General features: G+C 43.2%; 1 protein-coding gene across 1 annotated transcript in view; it reads right to left on the reverse strand.

Moving 5' to 3' along the window:
• Window positions 1-8,727, reverse strand: part of AKIRIN2 (akirin 2) — a 210,366-nt gene extending 201,639 nt beyond the window's left edge. Inside the window, exons 1-2 of the mRNA XM_038761132.1 lie at window positions 8,689-8,727; window positions 457-535 (exon numbers count right to left, since the gene is read on the reverse strand). The gene's annotated coding sequence lies outside the window, so the exon portion shown is untranslated. The remainder of the gene's footprint in view (window positions 1-456; window positions 536-8,688) is intronic.
• Window positions 8,728-17,054: the final 8,327 nt, after the last annotated feature.

A 17,054-nucleotide genomic window follows, 5' to 3' on the forward strand; every position in this document is an offset into this window, starting at 1 on the left:
TCCAGATCAAATGCCAGCACAATGGCTCAATCTCTAACGGGAGACTTCCCTCACCATTTTCCCAACTACTCATTTTTTTTTAAAGTATCTCGCCTCCACTTCTAATATAGAAAGTCTTCTGAGGCTTCAGACATTTGGCCACCCTGAAGCAGGAAAAAAAAATTTGCCACTCCCTTTGTGCTGCCCCAGTGCTCATGGTGTTACTTTCATTGGCAAGGACAGTGAAACAATCACATAATATGACATTTTGTGGAAGTCCACCTGTGGTCACCCTATGTCGAGACTACAATAAGAGTAAAAATAATAAATGCAATCAACGATTTTAATCCTACAATTAATACACCTCAAAATTGCAGTGCTTTGTAGGTTCTAGATGGAAAATCCTCAGAGTTACAAGCCCCTTGTCTACCTCCCACTCTGATGGTGCATCCTGAGGCAAGTGCCTCCTTTGCTTACCCTCCGAAGCTGGCCCTGGGTCATGTGGAGATCATTCCTATAGGCAAAATGTTGAGTGTCCAGGAGGTGACCGAGCTGCCTGCATTGGAGAGAAAGAGGAAATTATGGTGGAGCTCTGACATTTCCCATGGTCCCAGAGCAGCACGCCGCCCTCTGCCTCCTTGCACTGATGCCTCCGCTGACCACCCACCCTGAGCAGAGGGTCTACTGGAAGGAAACCCTTGGCCAAAGATGAGCCAGTGGGCAATTGTGAGATATGATGGCTTAGTGGTGGCATAGGCCCTTCGCAGCTCAGGGGAGTGCTTCTTCCCATTAGGAACTCCAGATCTAAGCTGCACAGCATACCATGGTCCCAATCAATCAATCAATCAATCAATCAATCAATCGTATTTATTGAGCACTTACTGTGTGCAGAGCACTGTACTAAGCGCTTGGGAAGTACAAGTCGGCAACACATAGAGACAGTCCCTACCCAACAGCGGGCTCACAGTCTAGAAGGGGGAGACAGAGAACAAAACCAAACATACTAACAAAATAAAATAAATAGAATAGATATGTACAAGATAAATAAATAAATACATAGGGTAATAAATATGTACAAACATATATACATATATACAGGTGCTGTGGGGAAGGGAAGGAGGTAAGATGGGGGGGATGGAGAGGGGGACGAGGGGGAGAGGAAGGAAGGGGTCCCAGGCTTTACACCGAGAGGAACTTCCAGGTTTGGGCCCCCTGGGGATTGGTAACGCCCTGTGGGACACCACTAGAGAATGAGTCAGGCAGAGGCTGCCATCCCTTCCTCCCTCTGGAAGACTGCAATAAAGACAATTTCCCCAGCACCCACTGAGTAAATGATGAATGTCCTCTGGGAAAGTCCAACCCTGCAGCTGGTAAATGGCCATTCAGGAGGTCCAGATGGTGATGTGTCCAGGTAGTATTTTAGAAGCTGAGAAGCCCATCCCAGCCTGGGCCCTTGGACTTGACCTTATCCTGTTTCCATGGATCAAAAATAGAGGCTTCAAGCATGGTGGTGATCCCTTGTCCAGTTTTACAACCACCTATCTGGTTATCTGTCCTATGTCCCATACTGATATGGCTCCAGACACTTTAATGGCAGGATTTTTATTTTAAATGGCCAGCCTTTTCAGGAAGCTATTTGATTTAATCATGGCCTAATGCCCCATGACCTATCTGCCTCCCCAACTGAACTGTAATCTTCTTGTGGGCAACGAACATGTGCTTTGCTTCTGTTAAACGCTCTCAAATGTGCCTGCAATCAATAGGTGCTCAATAAATATAATGGGCTGATTGAGCTTACGCTTTTTTTCCTTCTTCTTGAACACTCCACCGACAAATTTATTTGACTATCAATCACTAGTCAACTTGCCAAAAGCCTCAGATTCTGCTTCTGGGCCAAAACTGCATTTGATATCAGACCCAGACAGCTTTCCCAGTGGAGACCAGAATTCATTTCAACTCACTGTTCTAAGAGAACTTGGTCCTTTAATCTTCAGGATCAAGGCCTGCCTCTGGTTCAAGTTTTACTAGGAGAAAGTCAGAAAGGGAAATTCTGAGCTATCTGGTTTGCTAGAGTGCATGACGGCTAAGCATCAGAGGTTTTTCACCTGTTGCACCAGTTTGGAATTATTATTAGTAATAACATTTATTAAGCATTTATGATGAGAAAAGCAGTGTACCTTCAGCACTGGGCCAATTACATGAAAAATCAATTAAGGCACGTTCTTGGCTCACAAGGGCACCTAGACACACAGAACCCCACAAGTAGAATTTAATCAACAATAAAAACAAGTTAAAATTCAACTATTGAAATATTAATGAAACATATCAGCAAACATTCCTCTAAGGGGATGTGCTTGGCTACCCACTGCTCCAGGCAAACAGCCCTTGGGGGCAAACTTTGTGAAGATGGCATCTATCTGTTCTCTACTTCTGTGGCAGGAGGGTTGAAGGGGTGAAGGGAGGGCAGGGCTTCACTTCTTCACTGTTGGGAGGTAGGCTTGTTTTGGGCTCCCTAATAACAATGGCAATTTTAAGTGCTATGTGCCGAGCACTGTATTAAGCACTGGGGTAGGTAAATATGAGATCAGGCCAGACACAGTCCCTGTCGCATGAGGGGCTCACAGTCAAAATAGGAGGGAGAACAGTTATTTCACCCCCATTTTACAGATAAAGAAACTGAGGACAGGAAAGTTAAGGGATTTACCCAAGGCCAACACAGCAAGCAAGTGGGAGAGTCAGGATGAGAACCCAGTTCCTCTGATTCCCAGGCCCAGACTCTTTCCACTCAGGTCCCGAGTGGGATGGAGGCCCTTCAGCTCACGCCAAAGGACTGAAACCAGCCCACGGACCAGATTTGGGCTATTCTGAGTCAGCCACTTCAGCCCACAGTTAGACATACTTCGCTCAGTTCCAGCCACAGCTGCATATAGCAAACTCTCGATTAGTTTGTGGGAGAGACTGGGGCTTGCTTTCAATGCAGTGCAAGAAACAGAAATTCACAGTCTTTATATAATTGCAGGGTATTTAAAAATAAAAACACCAGACATAAAGGAGTCTGGTGCCATATAAGAATGAGACAGGGGAGGAGACTGGAACACTTGATTGTCTAGTATAAGGCCAGAAAAATGCCCGCCGTACCTCTGCCCCAACGTTTTTAACAATGTCATGGAACTTACATTGGGCCCTACACCACAAGTGTGGTACAGAAACCATTAATGAGCTTATCTGTCTAATGGTTTAATAAGAGCTGTGCCAAAATAACACGAAAAATGATACCCGAGGCCGATGATAGATCCCAGTTTCATAAAAGAGTTTGTAGGATCTTACAAAGCGAATATTATGTGACTCGGGGGGGGGGGGGGCAATTGAAAAGTTACATGTTTTCTTTGTATTCCTGAAGAGTTTTAGTCACAGTCAAAAGCTTTTTTGGTAAATAGCATTTGAACCCAGATGGAAAACTTAAATAGTGAATGTAAAGGCCCTATTTTAATTATGTAAACTAAGTAAAATGCAAAAAAAACCCCAAACCCCAAAAATGCTCCTTTTAAAGTCATTATATATGAGATGACACTTGTAGATTAACTATTTGGGATTTTCCAACCACTAAACCTCTAAATTGTTATTGTTCATCAGATACGTCTACTAATATCACTGGTTTCAGTCATCATTCCGCTGAATATCAGATTAAGTGGAAGTATATAATAAAACAATATAAGGAATATGACCATAATTTAATTTTGATTTATGCAATTAAAATAATACAGCCAAGATATTGCAGAGATAAGTACTTGGTTCACATTTTGTCATCAGCATATCAAAGACCAGTCAGGGTAATCTCAGCTGTTTTTTTTGTGGGATTAATTGGTTTGCTGCTTAAAATTTCTGCTTTTTGGGTCAACCATATCTACAACAATCCTATTAGCATATTTTTAATACCTGTTGAATTCAGTGATCACTAACATGTCTAGTAAATGGGAATTGATACTTAGGGCTCCAGCTTCAGTCATCTGCATATGCAATTTCCATATCAGTTATGGGTCTTTTAAAGCATTATTATAATCTGTCTGTAGCAATAGAATTACCTGCCAAGAATCAAGGCTCTCAGGTTCTCCAGCACATTAAAGAGGGGGTAAGGTCATGCCCTGGCCCTGGTGGGAGTGAGCCCTCTCTCCACAAGTTGGAGTTTTGACACTTTGGCAGTGGTTACTGAGGTAGTCTGGGGCAGGGACTGGTTGCCCTTCATTCAGGGCCAGCTGAGCAGTGTGACAATATTGGCCATATTTTGGTGCAGACTCTTTGTCTGGCCTATGTCAAAAGGGATCAAAAGCTCCCTTTGCCACATGACAGGGGGACTTATCCTAGGGCAGAGAGATTAGGGAAGAGGGATGGGAATGGCCCAGGCACACCAATCCAGCCTGATTCTCCAGCTGGATTCCCATTCCTTGCCCTGCTACCACTCCTGGTGCTCAGGAACAAGGATCCCTTGTGTCCCATTTCTGCCACTGGATGTACCACATGCCCAAATCTCTGCCCCTCAGAAGGGGAAAGAGGAGGCACTGCTGTCCCAGGAGCTGCTCTATCACATTGGGAAGTACCTGGGGTAGAAACTAAATGTGTTGACAATAAAATGCTTAGTAAATTACTGCTCCAGCGAAACAAGGGGATGGAAAACTGTGTCTAATTTGACTATCTCATATCTACCTCAGTGCTTCCTAATTGCCTGGTATAGAGTAAGTGCTGAAGGGGTGGGGGGAGAGAGAGAGAGAGAGAGAGAGAGAGTTGAAATAGACTTCTTTCTCTGGGGGAAGGAAGTTTATCCCACAAGGGATATGTTCCTCTTGCTGAAGACTTTTACCACAATTCGGATTTATGTTCAAATTTCCCATGTGGGCCAGAATCTTGGAGAGCTTTTTCCCAGACCGGTGCCTTATGGGAGTCAGATGAGGGAACGGACCAACTGAAAATTAGACTGCCCAGCTTAAAACCGATGCTCCTCTAGCACTCATTTACCAATGCTACCCCGCTCCCTCCCTCCCTCTCCACTCCCCACCTCACCCCCAACTTTTCCTACCTTCTCCCAGGGTTGGATTGAGAGGGAAGGAGCAAGCAGGAGTAGGTTATCCAAAGTCCTCATATTTTGTCTTTCATTTTATCATTTTTCATATTAAACTGAACACGTACCAAAAATGCAATTTGTCAAACTTCTCAGACTGCTTTAAAACTTTTTTTTACAGCAGCGTATAGTGCTTCTACACCACACACATTATGTTTCTGGGTATTTCCAGATCCCCAAAATGTAACAGTACTTAAGCCTGGCCTTTGAATTTTTATCTTTTTCCTGTATTGGGCCCCCAAAAGCATCACTCTGGGCCTGTCTCCATCCAATCTCAGGAACGATACCCTAAGAAAGCTCAAGCACCTCCCTGCAGAACTTCCGTTCTGGACCTTCCGCCCCAGACATAGATTCATATTCAATTTATTTTAGACCATTAGGCCATAAGGCCATTTCCCCCTGCTGGGATCTCATTACACCCACCTCACTTTCTCTTAGCTTCTGAACCAGAAGCCAGGGCTGTCTTTCAGGACTGTTCTACATGCATTCAGGGGAGCATCAGAGCCCCGTGGGCAGTCAGTCACCACCAGGACAAGGAGAATGGTGTCTACCACACTGCAGGACTGCAGTGCTGGGCTGGTATGGAGTCTAAGACCCATCAGCATCGAGGCAAATGCTGACCACCCTGATGAATCAGATGGCTAAGGACGACCTTCTTTCCAATCAATGGTACTGAGTGATTACTGGGTGCAGACCACTGTACTAAGCACCAGAGAAAGTACAGCATGGGGCCAGAAGTCAGAGAATCTAGGTTCTAATCCCAGATCCTCCACTTGTCTGCTGTGTGACCTCATGCAAGTCACTTAACTTCTCTGTGCCTCAATTACCTCATCACAACATGGGGATTCAATAACTGTTCTCATACTTAGACTGAGCCCCGTGTGAGATTTGATAATTCTGTATCTACCTCAGTGCTTAGTACAGTATTTGACACATAGTAAGAACTTAAATACCACAATTATTATTTTTCTAATCCCAGCTGTGCCACTTGTCCTTGTTATCTTGGGAAAGTCACTTAACTTCTCTGTGCCTCAGTTACCTCATCTGAGGTATGGGGATTAAATCCCCCTCCCTCTGATCTAGACTGTGAGCCTTATGTGTGACGGAGACTATGTCCATCCTTTCATTCATTCACTCATCATCATCAATCGTATCTATTGAGCGCTTACTGTGTGCAGAGCACTGTACTAAGCGCTTGGGAAGTACAAGTTGTACAACTAGTACAAGTTGGCAACATATAGAGACAGTCCTTACCCAACAGTGGGCTCACAGTCTAAAAGCGCTCCCTAAAAGCGCTCATATTTATTGAGCACTTACTGTGTGCACAGCACTGTAATAAGCGCTTGGGAAGTACAAGTTGGCAACAGGAGCATTCATCCTGATTATCTTGTATCTACTCCAGAACAATGCTTGACACATAGTAAATGATTAGTACAGTGCCCTGCACACAGAAGGCACTCAACAAATATGATTGATAGTAAATGCTTAAATACCTTTTTTTAAAAAAAAAATAGAGCTGCTAGACATAATCGCTGCCCACCAGGAGTTTACAACCTCATTCTTATTTCAAACTTTGTAGTTTCTCTTGTTCTTCATGGATGGTTCTGCCAATTGGGAAGTGAAATCCCCAGAGAATGTCATGACTTGGAAGAGGTGGATCACTAGTTCACAGCACAACTATCCAAGGGAAAAGGGATTTTATGAGGGTAAAATGAGATCACTGACATCAAAGCACTTTGGCAAAATAAAAGCACTAAATAAAAACAAGCAATTAAATAATACTCAAGCAGTGCACCCATTTCTACCACACCAGCTTCTTCTAGACTGTGAGCCCACTGTTGGGTAGGGACTGTCTCTATGTGATGCCAATTTGTACTTCCCAAGCGCTTAGTACAGTGCTCTGCACATAGTAAGCGCTCAATAAATACGATTGATTGATTGATTGATTGATTCTATTATTTAATATTTCCTTCTGTATTTGTTGCCAAACCCTTCCCCACTTTAAGAAGAAAGCTTCTTGAGGGCAGGGATCATGCCTACCTACTCTATTGTGCGCTTCCAAAGACTTAACACAGTGTTCTGCACATAGTAAGCAATCAAAAAATTCCACTGATTTGACTCTTAGCTCTCCAGGAGTTCGGGACCATATCTAACTCCTGCGCGTGTACCTTTTTTCCCAGTGCTTACTAGAGTGCTCTGCACACAGTAGTAGTGTGGCCTAGTGGAAAGAGCAGGGGCCTAGGAGTTAGAAGACCTGAGCTCTAATCTGCTGTGTGACCTTGGGAAAGTCACTTAACTTCTCTGTGCCTCAGTTACCTCTAAAAACTGGGGATTAAATCTTCGACTGTGAGCCCTATATGGGACAGTGTTTGAGCATTAAAGCATTAAATACCATAAAACTGTAAGCACTTAATAAACATTATTATTACTACTATTCTTTCCTGCTTCAACTGGGGCTGCCTCCTCCTTATTATGCTTCTTTGGAACTATCACCTTGACAGAAAGTCCAGCAAGAAGCAGTTCAGTAAAGCCTACATCTGGGGCCACCATGCCTCTTCAGTACCTAGAAGTTTTTTGGGTTTTTATTCATTCATTCAATTATTTATTGTCATCAATCGTATTTATTGAGCACTTACTGTGTGCAGAGCACTGTACTAAGCGCTTGGGAAGTCCAAGTTGGCAACATATAGAGACAGTCCCTACCCAACAGTGGGCTCACAGTCTAAAAGGGGGAGACAGAGAACAAAACCAAACACACTAACAAAATAAAATAAATAGAATAGATATGTACAAGTAAAATAAATAAATAGAGCAACAAATATGTACAAACATATATACATATATACAGGTGCTGTATATATGCTGTATTTATTGAGCACTTACTGTGTGCAGAGCACTGTATTACGTGCTTGGAAAGTACAATTCGGCAACAGATAGAGACAATCACTACCCAACTACGGGCTCACAGTCTCGAAAGGGGAGACAGACAGGCACTATACTAAACATTGAGGTAGATACAAGCAAATCACGTTGGAGCCAGTCTCTTATTCTAGACTGTGAGCCCACTGTTGGGTAGGGACTGTCTCTATATGTTGCCAACTTGTACTTCCCAAGCCCTTAGCACAGTGCTCTACACACAGTAAGCGCTCAATAAATACGATTGATTGATTGATTCCCACATAGGGAGTTCACAGTCCTAATCCCCACTTTACAGATGAGGTAACTAAGGCACACAGAAGTGAAGTAATTTGTGCAAGGTCACACAGCAGATAAGTGGCAGAACCCAGGTCCTTCTGACTCCCATGCCTGAGATGAATCCACTAGGCACACTGCTTCCCAAAGTTCCCTCAAAAGGACCTCGGTTCTACTTCAAATAGGACTGAATAAATGGTCTCTGTGGGCCTAAATGATCTTTGTCAAAGCCCCTCTGACCGCTGCAATCTTCTAATGGGACTGTAAAATCAGCAGAGGCCCTAGCAAACAAAAGAAGTTTGTATCCACCCTCAGAGGAAAAGCATTAAAAAAACACCCCACTAACGACTAAATCCTTTATCTTATCTCACATCAGGGCCCAGATTGGTCCTTGTAAAACTCACCAGCTCTTCGAAAAGCAGTTTTAAGCAGCTCCACTCCCTAATACCAACATCCTCTCTTGTAAATGGTGTCTCAGCAAGCACACTGACAGCTGACCGGCTACCTCGTGACTATCCAGCCTCTCCCCTGTCGGGAATTGGTCCCAAGAAACCCTCCAATCACAACCTTCCTCATCCTTTTCGTTCTCCACTATCCTCTTCCAGTCACTCCTATTCATTCAGTCGCATTTATTGAGCGCTTACTGTGTGCAGAGCACTGGACTAAGCGCTTGGGAAGTCCAAGTTGGCAACGTATAGAGACGGTCCCTACCCAACAACGGGCTCACAGTCTAGAAGGGGGAGACAGACAACAAAAGAAAACATGTGAACAGGTGTCAAGTCTTCAGAATAAATAGAAGTAAAGCTAAATGCACAGCATTAACAAAATAAAATAAATAGAATAGCAAATATGTACAAGTAAAATGAATAGAGTAATAAATCTCTACAAACATATATACAGGTGCTGTGGGGAGGGGAAGGAGGTAGGGAGGGGGGATGGGGAGGGGGAGAGGAAGGAGGGGGCTCAGTCTGGGAAGGCCTCCTGGAGGAGGTGAGCTCTCAGTAGGGCTTTGAAGGGAGGAAGAGAGCTAGCTTGGCAGATGTGCAGAGGGAGGGCATTCCAAGCCAGGGGGAGGACGCCTAGCTGCTCTCCTGCGACCATTATCTTGCACTTTTTGGAGCTCTTTTGATCCAGGAGCCTCACTGTACTTTCTGGTTGGAGAAAAAAGTTGTGTATTTATTTAGCCATCCAGCTGTGTTCTGTTTGAACAAAATGTTCAGTTCTCTGTTATTTGCTTAGTTTCATTTCCTTCGTGTAATAAAAATTAACAAGGAAGGGGTGGGAGGGGGGAACAGTCCAATTTGTATTTCATTAGTTACTAATTTAAGGATTTCCAGCTTGATTAATCACATTTTTCCTTCCTCAGGTTCTATGAAGCAACGGAGCACACAATTTTATATCTAGAAATTTCATCATTACATTCAACATTTCTTCACCTACCACTCATTTATTGTTTTATACCCCATATTACTTTTCCAAACCAGTCAAAGCTACATTTTTCATAATCCTTTCTAGTCTTGCTCCCTTTTCTTTTCCTCTTCAATTGCTCTGTCTTTCTGTTTTAGTGGTGTCTTTTCCTTCCTATAGTTTAAAAATTATGTTTATACCCTCATTTAACTTAATATAATGGCCTCAAGGGAGATATCTTTCAATTTGGAGTTATCTCCTAATACCCACAGAGTCTGAATTGATAGCACTCCACCACTGGTGAGATTATTAACGGCGAATATGATTTTATCACATAAATCTGTTCAGCTCTGACAATTACTTGTACCTTTTGGGTTTTCCCGAAATTTATTCAGCAGAATGCATTATTGTCTTTCTTGTTATTCTAGTTTCCCTTGCTCACACATTCCCTCTTGCATGGAACTTCTTCCCCTTTCATATCACATGGACCACTATTCTCCCCATCTTCAAAGCCCTTCTAAAATCTTGTCTCCTCCTCGAAACCTTTCCTGATTAACTTCTCATCACCCCACTCTACTATCACTCTCTTCTTTGTCATCTATGTACTTGTGTCCATACTCGCTTAGGATTTTAATACTCATCACCTCCCCTGTCACCTAGCACTTCTGCACATATATGAAAGCTTTTTATGGGCAATGACCATATTACCCCTTCTCTGCACATAATAAGTGCTCAATAGATGTGGTCAATTGATTGATTTTTAAGATGCCCAAATTCAGAAGCAGGCATCAGCTTCTTTCCTTTTCACTCTTGGCTTCAGGGCTGTCCATCACCTCGCCCCCTCCTACCTCACCTCCTTTCTTTCCTTCTACAGCCCAGCCCGCACCCTCCGCTCCTCTGCCACTAACCTCCTCACTGTACCTCGTTCTTGCCTGTCCCCCTGTCGACCCCCAGCCCATGTCCTCCCCCTGGCCTGGAATGCCCTCCCTCCGCACATCCGCCAAGCTAGCTCTCTTCCTCCCTTCACAGCCCTACTGAGAGCTCACCTCCTCCAGGAGGCCTTCCCAGACTCAGCCCCCTCCTTCCTCTCCCCCTCCCCATCCCCCTGCCCTACCTCCTTCCCCTCCCCACAGCACCTGTATATATGTTTGTACAGATTTATTACTCTATTTTACTTGTACATATTTGCTATTCTATTTATTTTATTAATGATGTGCATTTAGCTTTAATTATATTTCTTCTGACTACTTGACACCTGTCCACGTGTTTTGTTTTGTTGTCTGTCTCCCCCTTCTAGACTGTGAACCCATTGTTGGGCAGGGGCCGTCTCTACGTGTTGCCAACTTGTACTTCCCAAACACTTAGTCCAGTGCTCTGCACACAGTAAGCGCTCAATAAATACGATTCAATTAATGAATGGAGAAACCCCTCTTGACTCGGACAGTCAGAAGCCAGAACCAAAAGAGCTTCTCTACAAAGACAAAGAAGATGGAGACTAAAGTTGGTAAATCAAGTGCATTTCCCCGCCCCTGGCCCAATCAAAACTGTCACCTTCTCCCATCGCAAAGAAACAGCTGTCAATATAAGCAACTGCAGCAGCTGCTGTTTTCCAATTTCCCAAAAAGGGAGCTTTCTCTTTGATCCTCCTGTGTCATCACAGAGGCCTATGCTTATACAGGGCCACAAGGTCATGACAACTTGGCTTTGGTTTTCTGGGGCTTTGAGTGGTAACCCTAAGGTGATCGTGTGACCTTAGAAAAGTCACATCACATTCCTGTCCTGCCACTTCCATGAAATGCCACTTCACTGGGTCACATAAATCCCTTCCCTCACACTGGGTTGATTTTGTTCTGATTCATCCTTGCATGGTTTATTTTGAGGCTGGTGCCTAATCCTCCTGTTACCATGTGAAATCAGATTCCCTTCCTGTGGATTCTGCTTTTTCTCAGTTCTCATCTCTAGTGTAAAGCATGGGACATTTATGTGTCTATGATTTATGAGATCATCTGGGCTTCGCAAACACTGTCCTCATAATACCTCTTTTAGAGGGAGGAGAGTAAGGTATTTTAGGAGTAGGAGCTGGTTTTCTCCCTGAACTCTTCTCCAAAATGCCTTATAAATACTTAAGAGCCTGCTTTTGAATTGTACAGTAATCACTCCCTTTGGTTTGGAATCCAACCCCCATTTTTATGTATAACTTGATTCATTTTACACAGATTCACTTTGCACTATCCTTTGTCAGAATATATTCCCAGTGTGATCAGAGGGACATCTTTAACTTATAAGGACAGAAAGGGAATGAGTTATTCTGGCAACCTTGGCAGTATTACTGCTAAAAATTTGCATGTAGCTGTGGGGTTTATAGGTAGGTGAAGCTAAAAGGTCTTGGGATTGCAGAATGGCCTAAAGAAAAGAGGAACAGGCCTGAGAGTCAGAGGTTCTGGGTTCTAATCCTGGCTCTGTCATTTGTTTGCTGTGTGACCTTGGGCAAGTCACTTAAATTCTCTGTGCCTGTTACACAATCTGTAAAATGGTGATTAAGATTGTGATTCACACATGAGATTAACTTGTATCTTCCCCAGCGCTTAAAACAGTGCCTGGCACATAGTAAGCACTTTACCAGTACTATTTAAGAAAGGACAACAACAAAAACCATATTCCCACAGGTGGGAAAATCTCACATCATTACTGGGTCAGACCAGTGTTTAATCCAGTCCAATATGTTGTCTCTGACATCTAACATTCCTACTTTTCCCTTTAGTATCAAACAATCAACCAATCGGTAGTATTCAAAGAGTACTGGCCGAGTATTGTTACTCCCAGTACAGAATACTGGCAGAATACTGGGAGCTCTAGGGAGAGTACTGTAGACACTTCCCTGCCCATTCATTCAATCATATTTATTGAGCGCTTACTGTGTGCAGAGCACTGTACTAAGCATTTGGAAAGTACAATTCAAGTGCCCGCAAGAAGCAATTCACATTCAAACTCTTCTTGAGCCAACTGTGGCCATGAATTCCACATGCTTTTCACCCTCCATGAAAGCCTTTTGACTGAATGTGTTTAGTTTAATCATAAACATCTTGCCATCTTCACTCTGCACTCAACAGATCCTGTTTCTTCTTATGAGAACTGTAGAGACTGGTATTATCTATAATACATGACTACCGATTGCTTCTGCTCAGAGGGAGAAAGTCTACTTATTCTTTATTGTACTCTCCCAAGCACTTTGTATAGTGCTCTGCACACAGCAAGGCCTCCATAAATACCACTGATTGATTTGTGATGCATGACTGACTTTCCTCCCCTGTGTTCCAATGTTGAGCCCTCCATGAATTTCTCTGGAGCCACACCCCTGCATCTCTTCCTCGAGTGACCGAGATGGGGTGAAGGGGCTATCTTCCTTAGGAAATAGAGGATGGCACAGGTGATCCTTAAGTGTTGGTTTCATTGCCAATGGTGACATTTTTCCCCATGAGTTTCCAGGAAGCTCCATCAGGATCAATTTTTCCAGTGATCCATTACCCAGAGCTGACATATAATGTGCTGGGAAAATAATGTTATTTCAAGATGTTGATAAAAGTGGCAGAGAGGGGGGATGAGACAGAAAGAAAAGGAATGATGGATCCAAACACACGTAAGTACAAAGCCCCATTCTGATTTTGCGCTGTGGGAGAGAATACAGTACCTCTCGATTCCACTCTTGGGGTCTTAGTAGGGCTCACCCCCAGTGGCAGGGGGCCAGATTAAAGTGCCCTAAAATATATTTAATGGGAACAATGTTAAGATGTGCAAGAGAGTCTTGGTCAGTGGCACTCACTCACACTCATGGATACCATCTGGTATTATCATCTGGTATTTTTTTTTTTACTCTATTTATTTATTTATTTATTTTATTTGTACATATCTATTCTATTTATTTTATTTTGTTAGTATGTTTGGTTTTGTTCTCTGTCCCCTCCTTTTAGACTGTGAGCCCACTGTTGGGTAGGGACTGTCTCTATATGTTGCCAATTTGTACTTCCCAAGCGCTTAGTACAGTGTTCTGCACATAGTAAGCGCTCAATAAATACGATTGATGATGATGATACCATCTCACCGTTCAGCAGCAATCTCTTTACACGTCACTAGGATAGTTAACACTCCTAAAGCATAGGTTGTAGAAACCCATGTTGGGGAAAACTTGTGTCATAGCACTCACCCAAGATCCAATGCTACACCACTGTATCTTCTGACCCCGAGTCTTGCCTTATCCAGGGAGAATAATTAGTAAATTGTGGTATTTGTGCCACCCAGCTAAGCAGACGCAGGATAATCAGATTGGAGACAGGAGTGAGTTGCTGGAAGGATGTCCTCTAATTCTGCGAGGAGGCTGAGTGTGTCAAGCAAAAATACCAGACAGAAAAAGGCATCCAGTGTATTCCTACAAAGCAACTGAAAGCTGGACTATTGGTATAAAACCAGATGAATGGACACTAATGGCAAAGGACGGCATGGCATACAAGGAACATGATACTTCCAGACCAGCCTGAATTTGGCATGTGGTATCCAAATGTTCCCATTTCAGTGGGACAGTCTTGAAAATCAAGGATCTGCCTCACTGCCCATTTGTGACTTTGGGAACACATTAATTATCACACAAACTGAAGCTCCCAGGGAATCTGGTCTTTTTTTTTAAAAGCCCCCACTGGCCAAGATGCACATGCAGGCCCCCAGAAACCAGGTATTGGAACTAGGGATAGTGAGGCAGGGAGCTCCCCTCAAGGGCTCTGCCAATTTCATCAGGAATTGAGGGGAAGGGGAAAGCACAGCCTCTTTAAGTTGGTGCCCCTGCACCAACCCTGGTTTCATCCATCCCTAGTGGGCCCCCTTCAACACACCTTAACACAGCCATGAGGCTGAGGTTGAGGCTGAGGCTGTGGCCATGCAGAATTACCCTTCAGGTGGTGGTTTAGCAGAGGTTTTACAGCCAGGCTTCTGCTTCCACGGGGAGTCTGGGAGTGGGAGGAGAGAATTGATTTTTAATCCCCCAAAACCTGCTTCCCTATGGACGTTTTCCAAACTGCCTACCTGCTTCACTTCAGATAGTCAAGATGTTTTCATTTCACTTTTGATTTTCAAATGATCTCAGTTGTCCATGCGTAGTTGAAAAATGCCCCAAGCTGATCACTGGTGTGTTCTTGGACAACGAGGAAATATTTGTTTCATGTCCTCTTTTTATGGTGAAGCTTGAAACTCTCAGAGCTATAGATTCACCTCAGGGTTTGTTTTCCTTATCTCTCCAGTTCCAGGGTTAGGGAAAATGGAAGAGTTGTGACCTCAAAGAGTTAAGGAAGCACCCTAACCATTTAATTAACTTACTCCCAGGGAGTGACTTAGGCACTAGGAAAAGTAAAGCAAATAATTCCTTAAATTAAATATTTGTAAAATTTTCCAGAACAAATCAATAGCTAATTATGTTGTTTTTTCTGTTTGTTTATGTAACACATTCATTCTGGGCACTCAAAGTGCTTCATGGAGAAAAGCCAACTTCTCCCCCTCCAGAAACCTGGAAAATGGACTGTCTAATTCAGAGGGACATTACCCAGATCTCTGGGTCTTATCAGGGGAAGGAGGTTGGAGGTGGGGATGGGGAGTGGGGTCAGAAGTGTTGAATGTATCCCACTCACCTTCACCCCAATGGCTGGATGTTAAACCTCTGGCTGTAGCATTGCCAAACACCTCCCAGATTTGGGACCACCAAAAAGACGTGGCCAAAAGAAGCACGGGGGGACCTTGTACCCCTTTCTCTGCCTCCCTCCCAGTGAATGGGTGATCCAAACCTGGACATGGTTTTATCAATGGCTCTCCTGCTGCATAATATCAATCACAGCCACAGAGCTCCTCCTCCTCATCATCATCAATCGTATTTATTGAGCGCTTACTATGTGCAGAGCACTGTACTAAGCGCTTGGGAAGTACAAATTGGCAACATATAGAGACAGTCCCTACCCAACAGTGGGCTCACAGTCTAAAAGGGGGAGACAGAGAACAAAACCAAACATACTAACAAAATAAAATAAATAGAATAGATATGTTCTATGTCTTCAGTTACCTGGAGTCCCAAAGGAGATTCCACAGCCAAATCAGAGAGGCAATCCAAGTCCCTTGCACTCAATGCCATAAAGTTGGGAAAGTCACTTAACTTCTCTGTGCCTCAGTTACCCCATCTGTGCAGCGGGGATTAAGACTGGCTCCATGTGGGACAGCGACTGTGTCTAACCTGATTACCTTGTTTCCGCCCCACAGCTTAGAACAATGCCTGGCACAAAGTAAGCAATTAACAAATACTGTAAAAAAAAATCCTGGGTAAGGCTTCTAGACCAGCCTCCAAGCCTCTAATGGCACATATATCTGTGTACATCATAATGCGACTTGTTAGATGTCACCTGAAGTGTCCCCGTCCTGACTATCAGCACTGATCAAGGTTTAGGTGGCTTAGAGAGGATATGAGCAGATCTGTGTTCCAGCAGAAAAATAAGTGGAAGAAATTTATCGATTCATTTTTACAGAAACACAAGAAATGAGCAGACTGTTTTTCTACTCTCCAGTTTAAACCAGGACATTAAATTGTCAGGGGAGGTAGGGGGAGCACGAGCTCAGATTTCAGAATCATGTTTTGATCAAGTAATCTATGTACTGCTATAATGCTTTTCTCCATCTCCGGAGTATTTTGCTTTTGGTTGAATTTTTTCCCCTGATTTCCCAGTCTCATGAAACTGATGTGAACCCAGACTCTTGTATCTACCAGTGAGTCTCTGGGTCTTGAGAAACTGATTTTCCAGAATGATCTCTTGTAACCCAATGCCCAATCTCCAGTAGACATTGTCCCTGTATAGCAGCCTACTTTGTAGCACTTCTCTTTCAGCACTCCTTCCTAGAAGTGCTAATGAATTTTAATATCAGCTGTCTCACTTAGAGAAAATACTACAAAATATACCTGGGCATAGCATCTCCTTAAAAGTATTTTAACTGGTTTGAATGGAAGGATTATATGTTGCCAATTTGTACTTCCCAAGCACTTAGTACAGTGCTCTGCACATAGTAAGCACTCAATAAATGTGATTGATGATGATGATGATTAAAAGCCCATTTTGATTTAATATAAATAGTGGAAGATCTCTAGTCTTTTAGCAGATAGAGTCTTACTGATGAATAGATGGTGAAAGATAACACTTTGAAAATTTAAATATTGTATTTTCATATGCACACCCCAAAATCCTACCCAGATGTTTCATTATTGGTCTAAGATTATGCTGTTATTTGATCACATGACTATATTGTGTTTTTTCATAATTATTGTTTCATATATTTACATATTCTT

Source organism: Tachyglossus aculeatus, chromosome 19 (genome assembly GCF_015852505.1).
Source record: "Tachyglossus aculeatus isolate mTacAcu1 chromosome 19, mTacAcu1.pri, whole genome shotgun sequence".
Taxonomy (NCBI): domain Eukaryota; kingdom Metazoa; phylum Chordata; class Mammalia; order Monotremata; family Tachyglossidae; genus Tachyglossus; species Tachyglossus aculeatus.